Consider the following 23514-nt stretch of genomic DNA (forward strand, 5'->3'; position numbering starts at 1 on the left):
GGAGATCCACTGCTCTCTTCAAAGCTGTCAGACAGAGTCGTTCGCGTCTGGACAGGCTTCTGCTCGTTTATCTGAGCCCTGTCCCCAGAGGCGGACTCTACAGAGACAGGCAGGTTTCCTTGAGCTGCTGTGAGCTCCACCCAATTCGAGCTTCCCAGCGGCTTTATTTACCTACTTAAGCCTCGGCGATGGCGGGCACCCCTCCCCCAGCCTCGCTGCTGCCTTGCGGTTAGATTGCCACAGACTGCTGTGTTAGCAAGGAGAGAGACTCCGTGGGCGTGGGACCCTCCCCGCCAGGTGTGGGATATAATCTCCGGTGTGCTGGTGTTACAGCGCAGTATTGGGGTGGGAGTTACCCGATTTTCCAGGTGTTGTGTGTCTCAGTTCCCCTGGCTAGGAAAAGGGACTCCCTTCCCCCTCGCGCTTCCCAGGTGATTCAATGCCTCGCCCTGCTTCAGCTCTCGCTGGTCAGGCTGCAGCAGCTGACCAGCACCGATTATCCGGCACTCCAGAGTGAGATGACCCCAGTACCTCAGTTGAAAATGCAGAAATCACCGGTCTTCTGTGTCACTCGTGCTGAAACCTTTCTTTATATTACACAGTTTGGATACTCCCCCATGGACAAAGGGACAGTCTTGAGCATATTTAGGCCTATGGTGAAAAAGGAAATATCTTCAGATTAATACTGGAGAGATGCTTTCTGAGAAACTGCTTTGTGATGTGTGCATTCTACTCAGGGAGTTATACCTCTTTCCTCATAAGGCAGTGTTTGAGCACCATTCCTGTAAAAATTGAAAAGTGTTATTTTGGAGCCATTGAAGACTATTGTGAAAAGTGAAATATCCTCAGATAAAACCCAGAAAGAAGCGTTCCAAGAATCTGCTCTCTGATATGTGCATTCATTTCACAGAGCTTAAGCTTACGTTACATTGCCCAGTTTGGAAACTCTGTCTTTGAGGAATCTGCGAAAGGATATTAAGTGGCGCCTGGAGGCCTGTATTGAGCACGGAAACGTTTTCCGATGAAAACTGGAGAGAAGCTTTCTGAGCAACAGCTTTGTGATGTGTTTATTCATTTCATAGAGTTACACCATTCTTTGGATTGAGCAGTTTGAAATCCCTGTTTCAGTGGAATCTGAGGAAGGACATTTGGGAACGCTCTTTAGAATATGGAGAAAGAAATATCCTCAGATAAAAACCAGAAGGAAGCTTTCTGTGAAACTGCTATGTGTTGAGTGAATTCCTCTCACTCATTAAGCTTCTCTTTTCATTGAGCAGTTTTCTAGCCCTGTTTCTGTTTAGTATGCAAAGTGATATTTGGGAGCACATTGAGGCTTATGGTGAAAATGGAAACATCTTCAGATAGAAACTGGAGCGAAGTGTTCCAAAGAGCTGCTTTGTGACGTGTGCATTCCACTCACAGAGTTATACCTTTTTTATCATAGCAGATTGGGAAATCCCTTTTGGAGAAAAAGCAACCAAGGGACATTCACCATATGGAGGACTGTGGTGAAAAAGGAAATATCCTTAGGCAAAAACTGAAAAGAAGCATTCTGTGTAAATGTTTTGTGATAGATATGTTTATTCATCTCACATAGATTAAACTTTATATTATGCAATTTGGAAACTCCATCATGGACGGAACCGCGAAGGGACATTCAGGAGAAAATTCAGGCCTATGGTGAAAAAGGAAATATCTTCAGATAAAAACCAGAAAGAAGCTTTCTGTGAATCTGCTTTTTGCTATGTTTATTCATCTCACATAGATAAAGCTTTCTTTACATTATGCAACTTGGAAACTCCATCATGGACGTATCCGTAAAGGAACATTCAGGATCATATTCAGGCCTATGGTGGAAAAGCAAATATTTTCAGATAAAAATTGGAGAGAAGCTTTTTGTGAATATGCTTTTTGCTATGTTTATTCATCTCATGAAGATAAAGCTTGATTTACATTACACAGCATGGAAACTCTGTCAAGGACGGATCCGCAAAGGGACATTTGGGAGCACATTCGGGACTATGGTGAAAAAGGAAATATCTTCAGATAAAAACTTTAGAGAAACATTCAGAGAGACTGGTTTGTGATGTGTGCATTACACTCAGGGCGTTATACCTCTTTTCTCATAAGGCAGTGTTTGAACACTGTTCCTGTAAAACTGAAAATGTGATATTTCTGAGCGCGTTGAAGACTATGGTGAAAAGTGAAATATCTTCAATTAAAACCCAGAAAGAAGAATTCCAAGAAACTGCTTTTATTTTATATGTGCCTTTATTTCACAGAGTTAAAGCATACTCTACTTTGCCCAGTTTGGAAACTCTGTCTCAGAGGAATCTGCAAGGGATATTAAGTGGCGCCCGGAAGTCTGTGGTGAGCAAGAAAATGTCTTCCGTTGAAAACTGGAGAGAAGCTTTCTGAGCAGCTGCTTTGTGATGTATGTCTTCATCTCATGGAGTTAAATCATTCTTTGAATTCAGCAGTTTGAAATCACTGTTTCTGTGGAACCTGAGAAGGTACATTTGGGAACGCTTTTTAGAATATTGAAAAAGTAACGCCCTCAGATAAAAACCAGAAGTAAGCTTTCTGTGATACTGCTAGGTGTCATGTGAATTCCTCCCACTCAGTTGAGCTTCTCTTTTCACTGAGCTGTGCTCTTACACTGTTTGTGTTTAGCATGCCAAGGGATATTCGGAAGCACTGTGAGGCTTACTGTCAAAGAGGAAATATGATCAGATAGAAGCTGGAGAGAAGCTTTCCGAGGAACTGTTGTGACGTGTGCATTCCACTCACAGTGTTATAAACCTCTCTTCTCATATGGCATCAGGGAAACACTTTTGGAGAAAAAGGTACCAAGGGATATTCAGGAGCATATTGACGCCTATGGTGAAAATGGAAATAGCCTCAGACAAAAAGTGGAAAGAACGTTTCTGTGAAACTTCTCTGTGATATGTGTATTGAACTCACATAGGTAAAGCTTCCTTTACATTATGCAGCTTGGGAACTATGTCATGGACAGATCCACAAACGGATATTCAGGATCACATTCAGAGCTATGGCGAAAAAGGAAATATCTTCATATAAAAACTGGAGAGAAGCATTCTGAGAAACTACTTTGTGATGTGTCCATTCCACTCAGGGAGTTATGCCTCTTTTCTCGTAAGGCAGTGTTTGAATAAAGTTGCTGTAAAACCGAAAAAGTGATATTTCAGAGCGCATTGAAGACTATGGCAAAAAGTGAAATATCCTCAAATAAAACCCAGAAAGAAACATTCCAAGAAACTGCTCTCTGACATGTGCAGTAAATTCACAGAGTTAAAGCACACTCCACGTTGCCCAGTTTGGAAACTCTGTCTTTGAGGAATCTGTGAAGGGATATTACGTGGTGCCCGGAGGTCTGTGGTGAGCAAGGAAATGTCTTCCATTGAAAACTCGAGAGAAGATTTCTGAGCAAGTGCTTTGTGATGTGTGTATTCATCTCATGGAGTTAAACCATTCTTTGAATTGAGCAGTTTGAAATCACTGTTTCAGTGGAACCTGAGGAAATAAATTTGGGAACACTATTCAGAATATGGAGAAGGAAATATTGTCAGATAAAAACCAGAAGGAAGGTTTCTGTGAAACTACTCTGTTTCTTGAGAATTCCACCCGCTCAGTTCAGCTTCTCTTATTTTGAGGAGTATTCTAACACTGTTTTGTTTAGCATGTGAAGGGATATTGGGAAGCTCTTTGAGGCTTACGATGAAAAAGGAAATATATTCCTATAGAAACTGGAGAGAAGATTTCCGAGGAACTGCTTTGTGACGTGTGCATTCCACTCACGGTGTTATACCTCTCTTCTCATACAGCATCGGGGAAACCCTTACTGTGAAACTGCTCTGTGATATATGTATTCATCTCACACAGATAATGCTTTCTTTACAACACACAGCTTGGAAATTCTGTCATGGACGGATCTGCAAAAGAATGTTTGAGAGCACTTTCAGGACTATGGTGAAAAAGGAAATCTCTTCAGATAAAACCTGGAAAGAAGCTTTCCGTGAATATGCTTTTTGCTATGGTTTTTCATCTCACATAGATAAAACATTCTTTATATTACACAGTTTGGAAATGAGAGCACATTCAGTCCTATGGTGAAAAAGGAAATATCTTCAGATTAAAACTGGAGAGAAGATTTCTGAGAAACTGCTCTGTGATGTGTGCGTTTCACTCAGGGAGTTACACCTCTTTTCTCATAAGGCAGTGTTTGGACACTGTTCCTGTAAAATCGAAAAAGAGATATTTTGGAACGCATTGAAGATTATGGTGAAAAGAGAAATATCTTGAAATGAAACCTAGAAAGAAGCGTTCCAAGAAACTACTCTCTGATATGTGCATTCATTCCACAGAGTTAAAATTTATTCTACGTTGTTCAGTTTGGAAACTCTGTCTTTGAGGAATCTGCGAAGGGATATTAAGTGGCAGCCGGAGGCCTGTGGTGAGAAAGAAAATATCTTACCATGAAAACTGGAGAGAAGCTCTCTGAGCAACTGCTTTGTGATGTGTGTATTCATGTCCTAGAGTTAAATCATTCTTTATATTGAGCAGTTTGAAATCACTGTTTCTGTGGAATCTAAGGAAGGATATTTGAGAACGCTCTTCAGAATGTGGAGAAAGAAATACTCACAGATAAAAACCAGAAGGAAGCTTTCTGTGAAACTGCTGTGTGTCATGTGAATTCCTCTTGCTCATTTAAACTTCTCTATTCATTAAGCAGTTTTCTAACTCTGTTTATGTTTGATGTACGAAGAGATATTCGGGAGCACTTTGAGGCTTACAGTGAAATAGGAAATATGTTCAGATAGAAACTGGAGAGAAGATTTCCGAGAAATGGCTTTGTGACGTGTGCATTCCACTCACAGTGTTATACATCTCTTCTCATTCAGCATCGGGGAAACCCTTTCTGTGAAACTGTTCTGTGATATGTGTATTCTTCTCACATAGATAAAACGTTCTTTATATTACACAGTTTGGAAACTCTGTCATGGACGAAGCCACGAAGGGACATTCGGGAGCACATTCAGGCCTGTGGTGAAAAAGGAAATATCTTCAGATAAAAACTGCAGAGAAGCTTTCTGAGAAACTGCCTTGTGATGTCTGCATGCCACACAGGGAGTTATAAATCTTTTCTCATAAGGCAGTGTTTGAACACTGTTCCTATAAAAACGAAAAATGATATTTCGGAGCACATTGAAGACTATGGTGAAAAATGAAATATCCTCAAAAAACACCCAGAAAGAAGCGTTCCAAGAAAATTTTCTCTGATATGTACATTCATTTCACAGAGTCAGACTTACTCTATATTGCCCAGTTTGGAAACTCTGTCTTTGAGGAATCTGCAAAGGGATGTTAAGTTTCGCCCGGAGGCCTGAAGTGAGCAAGGAAATGTCCTCCGTTAAAAACTGGAGAGAAGCTTTCTGAGCAACTGCTTTGTGATGTGTGTATTCATCTCATAGAGTTAAACCATTCTTTGGATTGAGCAGTTTGAAATCACAGTTTCTGTGAAATCTGAGGAAGGACATTTGGGAATGCTCTTTAGAATATGGAGAAGAAATATCCTCAGGTAAAATCCAGAAGGAAGCTTTCTGTGAAACTGCTGTATGTTGTGTGAATTCCTCTCACTCAGTTAAGCCTCTCTTTTCATTGAGCAGTTTTCTAAACCTGTTTATGTTTAGCGTGTGAAGGGACATTCGGGAGCACTTTAAGGCTTATGGTGTAAAAGGAAATATGTTCAGATCAAAACTGGAGAGAAGCTTTCCTAGGAACTGTTTTGTGACGTGTGCATTCCACTCACAGTGTTTTACCTCTCTTCTCATATAGCATCAGGGAAACCCTTTTAGAGAAAAAGGTACCAACTGATATTCGAGAGCATGTTGATGCTTTGGTGAAAAGGGAAATAGACTCAGACCAAAACTACAAAGAAGCTTTCTATGAAAGTGCTCTGAGCTATCTGTATTCATCTCACATAGATAAACTTTTGTTTACATTAAACAGCTTGGAAACTCTGTCATGGACGGATCTGTGAAGGGACATTCGGAACTACATTCACGACTTTGGTGAAAAAGGAAATATCTTCAGATAAAAACTGGAAAAAAGACTTCTGTGAATCTGCTTTTTTTCTATTTTATTGTCTCACATAGATAAAACTTCCTTTACATTACGCAGCTTGGAAACTCCGTCATCGACAGATCTGCGAAGGGATATTCGGAATCACATTGGAGCCTATGGTGAAAAATGAAATATCGTCAGATAAAAACTGGAGAGAAGCTTTCTGAGAAACTGCTTTGTGATGTGTGCATTCCACTCATGGAGTTTTACCTCTTTTCTCATAAGGCAGTGTTTGAACACTGTTCCTGTACAACCAAAAAGGTGTTGTTTTGGAGCACATTGAAGACTATGGCGAAAAGTGAAATGTCCTCAAATAAAACCCAGAAAGAAGCATTCCAAAAAACTGCTCTCTGACGTGTCCATTCATTTCACAGCGTTAAAGCTTACTCTACACTTCCCAGTTTGGAAAGTCTGTCTTTGAGGATTCTGCGAAGGATATCACGTGGCATCCAGAGGCCTGTGGTGAGCAAGGAGATGTCTTCCGTTGAAATTGGAGAGAAGTTTTTTGAGCAACTGCTTTTGATAGATATGTCTATTCATCTGACATAGATAAAGCTTTCTTTATATTATGCAGTTTGGAAACTCCATCATGGACGGATTCACGAAGGGATATTCGGGAACACCTTCAGGCCTATGGTGAAAAAGGAAATCTCTTCAGATAAAAACTTTAGAGGAACTTTCTGAGAAACTGCATTGTGATGTGTGCATTTCACTCAGGGAGTTATAACTCTTTTTTCTTAAGGAAGTGTTTGAACACTATTCCTGTAAAACCTAAAAAGTGATATTTTGGAGCGTTTTGAAGACTATGGAGGAAACTGAAATATCCTCACATAAAACCCAGAAAAAAGTGTTCCAAGAATCTGCTCTCTGATATATGCATTCAATTCACAGAGTTCAACTGACTCTACATTGCCCAGTTTGGAAACTCTGTCTTGGAGGATTCTGCGAAAGGCTATATAGGGGCACCCAGAGGCCTGTGGTGAGCAACGACATGTCTTCCGATGAAAACTGAAAAGAATCTTTCTGAGCAACTGCTTTGTGATGTGTGTATTCACCTCATAAAGGTAAATCATTCTTTGGATTGTGCAGTTTGAAATCACTGTTTCTGTGGAATCTGAGGAAGGACATTTGGGAAAGCTCTTTAGAATATGGAGAAAGAAATACCCTTAGATAAAAACCAGAAGGAAGCTTTTTGTGAAACTGCTATGTGTCATGTGAATTCCTCTCTCTCAGTGAATCTTCTCTTTTCATTAAGCAGTTCTCTAGCACTGTTATGTCTAGTATGTGACTGAATATAAGGGAGCACTTTGAGGCTTACAGTGAAAAAGGAAATATGTTCAGATGGAAACTGGAGAGAAGCTTACCAAAGAACTACTTTGTGACATGTGCATTCCACTCACAGTATTTTACCTCTCTTCTCATACAGCATCGGGGGAAACCTTTCTGTGAAACTGTTCTGTGATATGTGTATTCATCTCACATAGATACAGCTTTGTTTACATCACGCAGTTTGATAACACTGTCATGCACGGATCTGAGACCCGATATACAGGAGCACATTCAGGACTATGTTGAGAAAGGAAATATCTTCAGATAAAAACTGAAATGAAGCTCTCGGTGAATTTGCTTTTTGCTTTGTTTATTAATCTCACCTAGATAAAACATTCCTTATATTACGCAGTTTGTATACTCTGTCATGGATGGAAATGCAAAGGGACATTCGGAAGCACATTCAAGTGAATGGTGAAAAAGAAAATATCTTCAGATTAAAACCAGAGAGAAACTTTCTGAAAAACTGCTTTGTGATGTGGGTATTCATCTCATACAATTAGACCATTCTTTGGACTGAGCAGTTTGAAATCATTGTGAAATGGCTACACATCTTGTGAATTCCTCGTGCTCAGTTAAGATTCTCTTTTCATTCAACGGTTTTCTAACATTGTTTATGTTTAGTGTTCGAAGGGGTATTCGGGAGTGCTTTGAGGTTTATGGTGAAAAAGGAATTATGTTCAGATAGAAACTAGAGAGAAGCTTTCCGAGGAACTGCTTTGTGAAGTGTGCATTCCACTCACAGTGTTATACATTTGTTCTCATACAGCATTAGGAAAACCCTTTCTGTGAAACTGTTCTGTAATATGTGTATTTATCTCACAAAGATAAAACTTTCTTTACATTATGCAGCTTGAAAACTCTGCCATGGATGGATCTGTGAAGGGATGTTTGGGAGCACAATCAGGACTATAGTGAAAAGGAAATATCTTCAGATAAAAACTGGAAAGAAGCATTCTGTGAATCTGATTTTTGCTATATTTATTCATCTCACATAGATACAACAGTTTGGAAACTCCATCATGGACGTATCTGTGAACACACATTCGGGAGCACATTCAGGCCTATGGTGAAAAAGAAAATATTTTCAGACAAAAGCCAGAGAGAAACTATCTGAGAAACTGCTTTGTGATGTGTGTATTCATCTCTTAGAATTAAACTATTCTTTGTATTGAGCAGTTTCAAATCACTGTTTCTGTGGAATCTGAGAAAGAACATTTTGGAACGCTCTTTAGAATATGGAGAAAGAAATAGCCTCCTATAAAAACCAGAAGGAACCTTTCTGTGAAACTGCTACATGTCGTGTGAATTACTCTCACTCAGTTAACGTTCTCTTTCCATTGAGCGGTTTTCTAACACTGTTTATGTTTACCATACGAAGGGATATTAGGGAGCGCTTTCAGGTTTACGGTGAAAAAGGAAATATGTTCAGATAGAAACTGGAGAGATGCTTTCCGATGAACTGCTTTGTGACGTGTGCGTTCCACTCGCAGTGTTATACCTCTCTTCTCATACAGCATTGGGGAAACCCTTTCTGTGAAACTGCTCTGTGATATATGTATTTATCTCACAAAGATAAAGCTTTTTTTTACACTAGGCAGCTTGAAAACTCTGTCATGGACGGATTTGTCAAGGGATGTTCGGGAGCACATTCAGGACTATGGTGAAAAAGGAAATATCTTCAGATAAAACTGGAAAGAAGCTTTCTGTGAATCTGCTTTTTGCTATATTTATTCATCTCACATAGATAAAACTTTCCTTATATTACGCAGTTTGGAAACTCCATCATGGACATATCTGTGAAGAGACATTGGGGTGCACATTCAGGACTATGGTGAAAAAGGAAATGTCTTCAGATAAAAACTGGAGAGAAGCTTTCTGAGAAACTGCTTTGTGATGTGTGTATTCATCTCATAGAATTAAACCATTCTTTGTATTGAGCAGTTTCAAATCACTGTTTCTGTGGTATCTGAGAAAGGACATTTTGGAACGTTTTTAGAACATGGAGAAAGAAATATCTTCTTATAAAATCCAGAAGGAAGCTTTCTGTGAGACTACTCTGTGTCGTATGAATTCCACTCACACAGTTCAGCTTCTCTTTTCATGGAGCAGCATTCTAACACTGTTTTTGTTTAGTCTGTGAAGGCATATTCAGGAGCACTTTGAGGCTTGTGGTGAAAACTGAAATATCTTCAGATGGAAACTGGGAGAAGCTTTCCAATTAGCTGCTTTGTGACGTGTGCATTCCAATCACAAAGTTATACCTTTCTTCTCATAAAGGATTGAGGAAACCCTTTTGGAGGGAAAACTATCAAGGGACATTTGGGAGTATAAGGACGGCTATGGTGAAAAAGGAAATATCGTCAGACAAAAACCGGAAAGAAGCTTTCTATGAAAGTGCTTTGTGATAGATATGTTTATTCATCTCACATAGTTAAAACTTTCTTTACATTATGCAGTTTGGAAATTCTGTCATGGACGGATCCGCGAATGCATATTTGGGAGCACATTCAGGTTTATGGTGAAGAAGGAAATACCTTCAGATAAAAACTGGAGAGAAACTTTCTGAGAAACAGCTTTGTGATGTGTGCGGTACACTCAGGGAGTTACACCTCTTTTCTCATAAGGCAGTGTTTGAACACCGTTCCTGTGAAACTGTGAAAGTGATATTCGGAACGCATTGAAGACTATGGCAAAAAGTTGAATACACTCAAGTAAAACCCAGAAAGAAGCTTTCCAAAAAACAGCTCTCTGTTATGTGTATTCATTTCAGAGAGATAAAGCGTACTCTACATTGCCCAGTTTGGAAACTCAGTCTTTCAGGAATCTGCGAAGGGATAGTATGTGGCACCCGGACGTCTGTGGTGAGCAAGGGAATGCCTTCCGTTGAAAACTAGAGAGAAGCTTTCTGAGCAACTGCTTTGTGATGTGTGTATTCCTCTCATAGAGTTAAATCATTCTTTGGCTTGAGCAATTTGAAATCACTGTTTCTGTGGAATCTGAGAAAGGACATTTAGGAATGCTTTTAGAATATGATGAAAATGGAATACTGACAGATAAAAACCAAAAGGAAGTTTTCCGTGAAACTGCTCTGTGTTGTGTGAATTCCACTTGCATTGTTCAGCTTCTCTTTTCATATAGCAGTATTCTAACACTGTGTTTAGTCTGCGAAGGCATATTTGGGAGCACTTTAAGGCTTATTGTGAAAACGGAAATATCTGTAGATAGAAACTGGAGAGAAGCTTTCCGATTAGCTGCTTTGTGACTTGTGCATTCTACTCACAGAGTTATATTTTTCTTTTCATAGAGTATTGGGGAATCCCTTTCTGAGAAAAAGTTACCAAGGGACATTCAACATATGGACGGCTATGGTGAAAGAGGAAATATCCTCAGACAAAAACTGGAGAGAAGCTTTCTGTGAAACTGCTTCATGATAGATATATTTATTCATCTCACATAGTTAAAACTTTTTTATATTACACAGTGTGGAAACTCCATCATGGAATGATCTGCGAAGGGACATTCGGGAGCACAAACACTGAAGAAAAGCTTTCTGCAAAACTGCTTTGTGATGAGTTCATTCCACTCAGGGAATTATACCTCTCTTCTCATAAGACAGTGTTTGAACACTGTTCCTGTAAACCAAAAAATGATATTTCGTGGCGCATTTAAGACTATGGTGAAAAGTGAAATATCTACAAATAAAACCCAAAAAGAAGCATTCCAAGAATCTGCTCACTGATATGTGCATTTATTTCACAGAGTTAAAGCTTACTCTACATTGCCCAGTTTGGAAACTCTGTCTTTGAGGAATCTGCAAAGGGATATTAAGTGGGGCCCGGAGCCCTCTGGTGAGCAAGGAAACGTCTTCTGATGAAACTTAGAGAGAAGCTTTTGAGCAACTGCTTTGTGATGTGTGTATTCATCTCATAGAGTTAAACCATTCTTTGGATTGAGCAGTTTGAAGTCACTGTTCCTGTGGAATCTTAGGAAGGACATTTGGGATCGCTCTTTGGAATATGGAGAAAGAAATATCCTCAGTAAAAACCAGAAGGAAGCTTTCTGTGAAGCTACTATGTGTCGTCTTAATTCCTCTCGCTCAGTTAAGCCTCTCTTTTCATTGAGCAGTTTTCCAACCCTGTTTATGTTAGCGTGTGAAGAGATTTTCGGGAACTCTTTGAGGCTTATGGTGAAAAATGAAATATGTTCAGATAGAAACTGGAGAGAAGTCTTCCGATGAACAGCTTTGTGATGTATGCTTTTCACTCATGGTGTTTTATCTTTCTTCATATACAGCATCAGGGAAATCCTTTTGGAAAAAAAGTTACCAAGTGATATTCGGGAACATATTGATGCCTATGGTGAAAAGGGAAATAGCCTCAGACAAAAACTGGAAAGAAGATTTCTGTGAAACTGCTCTGTAATATTTGTATTCATCTCACATAGATAAAGCTTTCTTTACATTGCGCAGCTTGGAAACTCTTTCATGGACGGATCCGCAAAGAGACTTTTGGGAGCACATTCAGGACTATGGTGAAAAAGGAAATCTCTTTGGATAAACACTGGAAAGAAGATTTCTGTGTATCTGCTTTTTGCTATTTTTATTCATCTCACACAGATAAAACTTTCTTTATATTACACAGTTTGGAAACTCTCTCATGGACTGATCTGCTATGGGACATTCCGGATGAAATTCAGGCCTGTGAAGAAAAAGGAAATATCTTCAGATAAAAACTTGAGAGAATCTTTCTGAGAATGTTCTTTGTGATGTGTGCATTCCACTCAGGGAGTTATAACTCTTTTCTCATAAGACAGTGTTCGAACACTGTTCCTGTAAAACCAAAAAAGTGATATTTCAGAGCGCTTTGAAGAGTATGGTGAAAAGTGAATTATCTTCAAATAACATCCAGAGAGAAGCATTGCAAGAAACTGCTCTCTGATATGTGCTTTCATTTCATAGAGCTAAAGCTTACTCTATGTTGAATAGTTTGGAAACTGGGTCTTTGAATTATCTGCGAAGGGATATTAAGTGGCGCCCGGAGGTCTGTGGTGAGCAAAGAAATGTCTTCCGTTGAAAACTAGAGAGAATTTTTCTGAGCATGTGCTTTGTGATGTGTGTACTTATCTCGTAGTGTTAAATCATTCTTTGGATTGAATAGTTTAAAATCACTGTTTCTGATAATATCCTGAAAAAGAAATACCCTCAGATAAATACCAGAAGGAAGCTTTCTGTGAAACTGCTCTCTGTCAGTTTCTGTGAGATCAACTTACACAGTTAAGCTTCTCTTTTCGTTGAGCAGTATTCTAACACTGTTTTTGTTTAGTCTGCTAAGGGATATTTTTGAGTGCTTTGAGGCTTATGGTGAAAAAGGAGATATCTACAGATAAAAAGTGGAGAGAAGCTTTCTGAGGAGCTGCATGTGACGAGTGCATTCCACACACAGAGTTATACCATTCTTCTCATAGAGGATTGGGGAATCCCTTTTGGAGAAAAAGCTACCAAGGGACATTCAGGAGTACATGGAGGACTATGGTGGAAAAGTAAATATCCTCAGACTAAAACTGGAGGGAAGTGTTCTGTGAAACTGTTTTGTGATAGATGCATTTATTTATACCAAATAGATAAAACTTTCCATATATTACACAGTTTGGATACTCCCTCATGGACAGATCCTCAAACGGATATTCTTGAGCACATTCAGGCCTATGGTGAAAAATGAAATATCTTCAGATAAATACTGGATTGAAGGTTTCTGAGAAACTGCTTTGTGATGCATGCATTCAACTGAGGGAGTTATACCTGTTTTCTCACAAGGCAGTGTGTGAGCACCATTCCTGTAAAAATAAAAAGGTGTTATTTCAGATCCCTTGAAGACTATGGCCAAAAGTGAAATATCCTCAAATAAAACCCAGAAAGAAGCATTCCAAGAAACTGCTCTCTGATATGTGCATTCATTTCACAGAATTAAAGCGTACTTTACATTGCCCAGTTTGGACGTTCTGTGTTTGAAGAAGCTGAGAGGGGATATTAAGTGGCACTGCGGTGGCCTGTGGTGAGCAAGGAAATCTCTTCCGATTAAAACTGGAAAGAAACTTTCTGAGCAATTGCTTTGTGATGTGTGTATTCATCTCATAGAGTTCAACCATTCCTTAGATTGAGCAATTTGAAATCACCGTTTCTGTGGTATCTGAAAAAGGACATTTGGGATCACTTTTTGGAATATGGAGAAAGAAATATTCTCATATAAAAACCTGAAGGAAGCTTTCTGTGAAACTGCTATGTGTCGTATGAATTCCTCTGGCTCAGTTTAGCTTACTTTTAATTGAAGACTTTTCTAACACAGTTTATGTTTAGTGTGCAAAGGGGTATTCAGAAGCGCTTTGAGTCTTACAGTGAGAAAGGAAATATGTTCAGATAGAAATTGGAGAGAAGCTTTCTGAGGAACTGTTTTGTGACGTGTGCATTCCATTCACAGTATTATACGTCTCTTCTCATACAGCATCGGGGAAACCCCTTTGGGGAAAAAGGTACTAAGAGATAGCTGGGAGCATATTGAAGCCTATGGTGAAAAGGAAAATAGCCTCAGACAAAAAAGGGAAAGAAGCTTTCTGTAAAACTGCTCTGTGATATGTGTATTCATCCTTCAGAGCTAAAGCTTTCTTAACATTACGCAGCTTGGTGGCGTTCTCTGTATTTCCTGAATTTGAATGTTGGCCTGCCCTACTAGGTTGGGGACGTTCTCCTGGATGATATCCTGAACAGTGTTTTCCAACTTGGTTCCATTTTCCCCCTCACTTTCAGGCACCCCAATCAGACGTAGATTTGGTCTTTTTACATAATCCCATACTTCTTGCAGGGTTTGTTCATTTCTTTTTCTTCTTTTTTCTTTTGGTTTCTCTTCTCGTTTCATTTCATTCATTTGATCCTCAATCGCTGATACTCTTTCTTCCAGTTGATCAAGTCAGTTACTGAAGCTTGTGCATTTGTCACGTATTTCTCGTGTCATGGTTTTCATCTCTGTCATTTCGTTTATGACCTTCTCTGCATTAATTAGTCTAGCTGTTAATTCATCCACTCTTTTTTCAAGATTTTTAGTTTCTTTGCACTGGGTACGTAATTCCTCCTTTAGCTCTGAGAGATTTGATGGACTGAAGCCTTCTTCTCTCATCTCGTCACTTTGACTCGGGAAGGGGAACATCACACACCGGGGCCTATCATGGGGAGGGGGGCAGGGATTGCATTGGGAGTTATACCTGATATAAATGACGAATTGATGGGTGCTGAGGAGTTGATGGGTGCAGCACACCAACATGACACAAGCATACATATGTAACAAACCTGCACGTTATGCACATGTACCCTAGAACTTAAAGTATAATAAAAAATAAATAATTAAAAAAATTAAAAAAAAAAAACATTATGCAGCTTGGAAACTCTGTCATTGACAGATCCGCAAAGGGACATTCTGGAGCACATTCAGGACTATGGTGAATAAGGAAACATCTTCAGATGAAAACTAGAAAGAAGCATTCTGTGAATCTGCTTTTTGTTATGTTTATTCACCTCACATAGATAAAGCTTTCTTTACAAAACGCAGCCTGGAAACTCCATCATGAACTGATCCACGAAGGGACATTCGGGAGCACTTTCAGGACTATGGTGAAAAGTGAAATATCTTCACATAAAAACCGGAGAGAAGCTTTCTGAGAAACTGCTTTGTGATGTGTGCATTCCACTCAGGGAGTTATACCTCTTTTCTCATAAGGCAGTGTTTGAGCACCGTTCTCGTAAAAACGAAAAGGAGTTCTTTCAGAGCGCATTGAAGCCTATGGCGAAAAGTGAAATATCCTCAAATAAAACCAAGAAAGAAGCGTTCCAAGAAACTGCTCTCTGATGTGTGCATTCATTTCACAGAGTTAAAGCTTACACTATATTGCCCAGTTTGGAAACTCTGTCTTCGTGGAATCTGCTAAGGGATATTAAGTTGCTTCCGGAGACCTGTGGTGAGCAAGGAAATGTCTTCTGATGAAAACTGGAGAGAAGCTTTCTGAGCAACTGCTTTGTGATGTGTGTATTCATCTCGTAGAGTTAAATCAATCTTTCAATGGAGCAGTTTGTAATCAACGTTTCTGTGGAATCTGAGGAAGTACATTTTGGAACACTCTTTAGAATATGGAGAAAGAAATATCCTCAGACGAAAATCAGAAAGAAGCTTTCTGTGAAACTGCTATGTGTCTTGTGAATTCCTCTCACTCAGATAAGCTTCTCTTTTCATTTAACAGTTTTCTAACAATGTTTATGTTTAGCGTGCGAAGGGATATTCGGGGGTGCTTTGAAGCTTACTGGTGAAAAAGGAAATACGTTCAGATAGGTACTGCAGAGAAGCTATCCGAGGAACTGCTTTGTGACATGTGCATTCCCCTCACAGTGCTATACCTTTCTTCTCATACAGCATTGGGGTTACTCTTTTGGAGAAAAATGAACCAAGTGATATCCTGGAACATAATGACCCCTTTGGTGAAAAGAAAAATAACCTCAGGCAAAAACTGGGTAGAAGGTTTCTGTGAATCTACTCTGTGGTATCTGAGTTCAACTCATATAGATAAACCATTCTTTACATTACGCAGCTTGGAAACTCCGTCATGGATGGATCCGTGATGGGACATTCGGGAGCACATTCAGGCCTATGGACAAATAGGACATATCTTCAGATAAAAACCGGAGAGAAGCTTTCTGAGAAACTGCTTTGTGATGTGTGCATTCCAGTCAGGGAGTTATACCTCTTTTCTCATAAGGCAGTGTTTGAACTCTGTTCCTGTAAAACCGAAAACGTGATATTTCAGAGCGCATTGAAGACTATGGCAAAAGTGAACTATCCTCAAATGAAACACAGAAAGAAGCATTCCAAGAAATTGCTCTCTGGTATGTGCATTCATTTCACAGAGAAATAACTTTCTGATGTATGCATTCCTCTCGCCGAGTTATACCTCTTTTCTCATAAGGCAGTGTTTGAACACTGTTCCTTCAAAACGGAAAAAGTGATATTGCTGAGCGCATTGAAGACTATGGCGAAAAGTGAAATATCCTGAAATAACACCCAGAAAAAAGTGTTCCAAGAAACTACTCTCTGACATGTGCATCCATTTCAAAGAGTTAAAGTTTACTGTACATTGCTCAGTTTGGAAACTCTGTCTTTGAGTAATCTGCGAAGGAATATTAAGTCTCGCCTGAAGGCCTGTGGTGAGCAAGGAAATATCTTCCGTTGAAAACTGGAGAGAAGTTTTTGGAGCAACTGCTTTGTGATTTGTGTATTCATCTCGTAGAGTTAAATCATTCTGTTGATGATCAGTTTCAAATCACTGTTTCTGTGAAACCTGAGAAAGGACAATTGGGAATGTTCTTTAGAAAATGCTAAAAAAGGAATATCTTCTGATAAAAACCAGAAGGAAGCTTTCTGTGAAACTGCCCTGTGTCTTGTGAATTCCACTCACACAGTTAAGCTTCTCATTTCATTGAGCACTATTCTAACACTTTTTTTGTTTAGTCTGCAAATGGATATTCAGAAGCTATTGAGGCTTATGGTGATAACGGAAATATCTTCAGATATAAACTGGAGAGAAGCTTTCTGAGGAGTTGTTTGTGACCTGTGCATTCCATTAAAGGAGTTACACCTTTCTTCTCATTGAGGATTGGGACATCACTTTAGGAGAAAATGCTACCAAGGGGCATTCAGGAGTATATGGACAGCTATGGTGAAAAATAAAATATCCTCAGACCACAACTGGAAAGAAGCTTTCTGTGAAACTGCTTTGTGATACATATGTTTATTCATTTCACATGAGTAAAACTTTCTTTATATTGCACATTTTGAAACTCCATCATGGACGGATATGCGAAGAGACCTTCGGGAGCACATTCAGGCCTATGGTGAAGAAGGAAATATCTTCAGATAAAAACTGCAGAGAAGCTTTCTGAGAAACTGCTTTGCAATGTGTGCATTCCACTCAGGGAATTATACGCCTTTTCTCAGAAGGCAGTGTTGGAACAGTGTTCCTGTAAAACCGAAAAAGTGATATTTCAGAGCTCATTGAAGATTACGATGAAAAATGAAGTATCCTCAAATAAAACACAGAAAGAAGCGTTCCAAGAAACTGCTCTCTGATGCATGCATTCATTTCACAGACTTAAAGCTTACTCTACTTGCCCAGTTTGGAAACTCTGTTTTTGGGGAATCTGCAGAGGGATATTAAATGGCTCCCGGAGGCCTGTGGTGAGCAAGGAAATGTCTTCTGATGAAAACTGGAGAGAAGCTTTCTGAGATTTCGGGAATGCTTTGAGGCTTACGGTTAAAAAGGAAATATGTTCAGATAGTAACTGGAGAGAAGCTTTCCGAGGAACTGCTTTGTGATGTGTGTATTCCACTCACAGTGTTATACCTCTCTTCTCATACAGCATCAGGGAAACTCTTTTGGCGAAAAAGATATCAATTGATATCCAGGGGCATATTAATGCTTATGATTAAAAAAGATATATCTTCAGATAAAATCTGGAAAAAAGCTTTCTGTGAATCTGCTTTTTGCTATGTTTATTCATCTCACATAGATAAAGCTTTCTTTACATTATGCAACCTAGAAACTCTTTCATGCACAGACTCGTGAAGGGACATTAGGGAGCACATTCAGGACTATGGTGAAAACAGAAATATCTTCAGGTAAAAACTAGAAAGAAGCTTTCTGTGAATCTGCTTTTTGCTATGTTTATTCATCTCACATAGATAAAGCTTTCTTTACATGAAGCAGCTGGAAACTCTGTCATGGATGGATCCACGAAGGGACATTTGGGATCACATTCGGGCCTATGGTGAAAAAGGAAATATCTTCACTTAAGAACTGGAGAGAAGGTTTCTGAGAAACTGCTTTGTGATGTGTACATTCCATTCAGGGAGTTACACCTCTTTTCTCATAAGGCAATGTTTGAATACTGTTCCTTTAAAACTGAAAAAGTGATATTTCGGAGCACCATGAAGACTATGGTGAAAAGTGAAATATAATAATAAAAAACCCAGAAAGAAGCGTTCCAAGAAACTGTTCTGTGATATGTGCATTCGTTTCACAGATTTAAAGCTTACTCTACGTTGCTCAGTTTGGAAACTCTGTCTTTCGGGAATCTGCAAAGGGATAGTAATTGGCTCCCAGAGGCCTGTGGTGAGCAAGGAAATGTCTTCCGTTGAAAACAGGAGAGAAGCTTTCTGAGCAACTGGTTTGTGATGTTTTTATTCATCTCATAGAGTCAAATCATTCTTTGGATTGAACACTTTGAAATCACTCTTTCTGTGGTACCTGAGAAAGGACTTTTGGGAATGCTCTTAAGAATATGCTGAAAAAGAAATACCCTTCGATAAAAACCAGAAGAAAGCTTTCTGTGAAAGTACTCTGTGTCAAGTGAATTCCACTCACAAAGTTAAGCTTCTCTTTTCATTCAGCAGCATTCTAACACTGTTTTAGTTTAGTCTGCTAAGGGATATTCGGGAGCGCTTTGAAGCTTATGGTGAAAAGGGAAATATCTTCAGATAGAAACTGGAGAGAAACTTTCCGAGGAACTGCATTGTGACGTGTGCATTCCACTCACAGAGTTACACTTTTCTTCTCATAGAAGATTGGGGAATCCCTTTTGGAGACAAAACTAGCAAGGGACATTCGGGAGTACATGCACGGCTATGGTGAAAAAGGAAATATCCACACACTAAAACTGGAAAGAAGCTTTCTGTGAAACTGCTTTGTAATAGATAAGCTTATTCACCTCACATAGATAAAACATTCTTTACAGTACACAGTTTTGAAACTCCGTCATGGACGGATTCATGAAGCGAGATTTGGGAGCACATTCAGTCCTATGGTGAAATAGGAAATATCTTCAGATAAAAACTTTTGAGAACCTTTCTGAGAAACTGCTTTATGATATGTGCATTCCACTCAGGGAGTTAGACCTCTTTTCTCATAAAGCAGTGTTTGAACACTGTTTCTGTAAAGCTGGAAAGGTGATATTTCCGAGCGCATTGAAGACTATGGTGAAAAATGCAATATCCTCAAATAAAATCCAGAAAGAAACGTTCCAAGAACCTATTCTCTGATATGTGCATTCATTTCACAGAGTTAAAGCTTTCTCTACAATGCCCAGTTTGGAAACTCTGTCTTTGAGGAATCTTCGAAGGAATATTAAGTGGTGCCCGGAGGCCTATGGTGAGAAAGGAAACGTCTTCTGATGAAAACTGGAGAGAAGCTTTCTGAGCAACAGCTTTGTGAAATGTGTATCCATCTCATAGAGATAAATGCTTCTTTAGATTGAGCAGTTTCAAAACACTGTTTCTGTGGAATCTGAGGAAGGACATTTGGGAACGCTCCTTAGAATATGGAGAAAGAAATGTCCTCAGATAAAAACCAGAAAGAAGCTTCCTGTGAAACTTCTACATGTCATGTGAATTCCTCTCACTCTGTTAAGCTTCTCTTTTCATTGAGCAGTTTTTTAACACTGTTTATGTTTAGCATGCGAAGGGATATTCGGGAGTGCTTTGAGGCTTACTTTGAAAAATGAAATACATTCAGATAGAAACGGGAGAGAAGCTTTCCGAAGAACAGCTTTGTGATGCGTGCATTCCACTCACAGTGTTATACCTCTCTTCTCATACAGTATCATGGAAATCCTTTTGGAGAAAAAGGTACCAAGGGATATCCTGGGGCATATGCATGCCTATGGTGAACAAGTTTATATCTTCAGATAAAAACTGAAAAGTAGTTTTCTGTGAAACTGTTCTTTGATATGTGTATTCATCTCACATAGATAAAGCTTTCTTTACATTACACAACTTGGAAACTCTCTTATGGACGGATTCCAGAAGGGACATTCAGGAGTACATTCAGGACTATGGTGAAAAAGGAAATATCTTCAGGTAAAAATTAGAAAGAAGCTTTCTGTGAATCTTTTTTCCTATGTTTATTCATCACACATAGATAAAGCTTTCTTTACATTACGCAGCCTGGAAACTTGGTCATAGACAGATCCACGAAGGGATATTAAGAATCACACTCAGGCTGATGGTGAAAAAGTAAGTATCTTCAGATAAAAACTGGAGAAAAGCTTTCTGAGAAACTGTTTTGTGACGTGTGCCTTCCACTCAGGGAGTTATGCCTCTTTGCTCATAAGGCAGTGTTTGAACACTGTTCCTGTAAAACTGAAAAAATGATATTTCAGAGTGCCGTGAAGACTATGGCAAAAACTGAAATATAATCAAATAAAACCCAGAAAGAAGTATTCCAAGAAACTGCTCTGTGATATTTGTATTCATTTCACAGAGTTAAAGCTTACTCTACATTACTCAGTTTGGAAACTCTGTCTTTCTGGAATCTGCGAAGGGATAATAATGGGCGCCCAGAGGCCTTTGGTGAGTAAGAAAATGTCTTCTCTTGAAAACAGGAGAGAATTTTTCTGAGCAACTGTTTGTGATGTGTGTATTCCTCTCATAGAGTTAAACCATTCTTTGGATTGAGCAGTTTGAAATCACTGTTTGAAAAACTTCTCTGTGCTATGTGTACTCATCTCACATAGATAAAGCTTTCTTAACATTATGCAGCTTGGAAACTCTGTCACGGACGGATCCACGAAGGGACATTGGGAGCACATTCAGGAATATGGTGAAAGAGGAAATATCCTCAGACAAAAACTGGAAAGAAGATTTCTGTGAAACTGCATTGTGATAGATATGTTTATTCATAACACATACATAAAACATTCTTTATATTACACAGTTTGTAAACTCCATCATGGACGGATCTGCGAAGGGACATTCGGGAGCACATTCAGGCCTATGGTGAAAAAGGAAACATCTTCAGATCAAAACTGGGGAGAAATTTTCTGAGAAAATGCTTTGTGATGAGTGCATTCCACTCAGGATGTTACACGTCTTTTTTCATAAGGCAGTGCTTGAACCCCGTTCCTGTAAAACCGAAAAAGTGATATTTCAGAGTGCCTTGAAGACTATGACAGAAAGTGAAATATCCTCAAATAAAACTCAGAAAGAAGTGTTCCAAGAAACTGCTCTCTGATATGTGCATTCATTTCACAGAGTTAAAGATTACTCTACATTGCAAAGTTTGAAAACTCTGTCTTTGAGGAATCTGCAAAGGGATATTAAGTGGCACCCGGAGGCCTGTGGTGAGCAGGGAAACGTCTTCCGATGAAAACTAGAGAGAAGCTTTCTGAGCAACTGCTTTGTGATGTGTGTATTCATCTCATAGAGTTAAACCATTCTTCTGATTAAGCAGTTTGAAATCACTGTTTGTGTGGAATCTGAGGAAGGACATTTGGCAACACTCTTTAGAACATGAAGAGAAAAATATACTCAGATAAAAATGAGAAGGAAGCTTTCTGTGAAAGTGCTATGTGTCGAGTGAATTCCTCTCACGTGTTAAGCTTCTCATTTCATTGAGAAGTTTTCTAACACTGTTTATATTTATTCTGTGAAGGGATATTCGGGAGCACTTTGAGGCTTATGGTGAAAACGGAAATAGCTTCAGTTAGAAACTGGAGAGAAACTTTCCAAGGAGCTGCTTTGTGACTTGTACATTTCACTCACAGATTTATACCTTTTTTCTGATAGAGGATTGTAGAATCTCTTTTGGAGGAAAAGCTACCAAGGGACATTCGGGATTATATAGACGGCTATGGTGAAAAAGGAAATATTCTCAGACAAAAACTGGAAAGAAGATTTCTGAGAAACTGCTTTGTGATAGATATGATTATTCATCTCACATAGATAAATCTTTCTTTACGTTACGCAGCTTGGAAACTCTGCCATGGACGGATCCGCAAAGGGACATTCGGGAGCACATTCAGGACTCTGCTGAAAAAGGAAATATCTTCAGATAAAAACTGGAAAGAACCTTTCTGTGAATCTGATTTTTGTTATGTTTATTCATCTCACATAGATAAAGCTTTCTTTACATTACGCAGCTTGGAAATTCCGTCATGGACAGATCCACGAAGGGACATTCCAGAACACATTCAGGCCTATGGTGAACAATTTAATATCTTCAGATAAAAACTGTATAGAACTTTTCTGAGAAACTGCTTTATGATGTGTGCATTCCACTCAGGGAGTTATACCTTTTTTTTTTTTTTAAGGTAGTGTTTGAACACGGTTCCTGTTAAACCGAAAAAGTGATATTTCCGAACGCACTGAAGACTATGGCAAAAAGTGAAATATCTTCAAATAAAATCCAGAAAGAAGCATTCCAAGAAACTGCTCTCTGATTTGTGCATTCATGTCACAGAGTTAAAACTTACTCTACATTGTCTGGTCTGGAAACTCTGCTTTGAGGAATCTGTGAAGGGATATTAAATTGCACCAGGAGGCCTGTGTTGAGCAAGGAAATGTCTTCCATTGAAAGCTGGAGGGAAGCTTTCTGAGCAACTGCTTTGTGATGTATGTATTCATGTAACAGAGTTAAATCATTCTTTGGATTGTGCAGTTTGAAATAACTGATTCTGTGGAATCTGAGGAAAGACATTTGGGAACGCTCTTTAGAATATGCTGAAAAAGAAATACCCTCAGATAAAAACCACAAGAAGCTTTCTGTGAAACTGCTCTGTGTCATGTGAATTCCATTCGCACAGTTAAGCTGCTGTTTTCATTGAGCAGTTTTCTAACACTGTTTATATTTAGCGTGCAAAGCAATATCCGGGAGCGCTTTGAGGCTTACGGTGCAAAAGGAAATATTTTCAGATAGAAACTGCAGAGAGCCTTTCCGAGAAGCTGCTTTGTGACGTGTGCATTCCACTCACAGAGGTATACCTTTCTTCTTTTTTTTTTTTATTTTTTATTTTTTATTATACTTTAAGTTCTAGGGTACATGTGCATAACGTGCAGGTTACATATGTATACATGTGCCATGTTGGTGTGCTGCCCCCATCAACTCGTCAGCACCCATCAATTCATCATTTATATCAGGTATAACTCCCCAATGCAATCCCTCCCCCCTCCCCAT

The sequence above is a fragment of the Piliocolobus tephrosceles genome, chromosome 7 (assembly GCF_002776525.5).
Source record: "Piliocolobus tephrosceles isolate RC106 chromosome 7, ASM277652v3, whole genome shotgun sequence".
Taxonomy (NCBI): Eukaryota; Metazoa; Chordata; class Mammalia; order Primates; family Cercopithecidae; genus Piliocolobus; species Piliocolobus tephrosceles.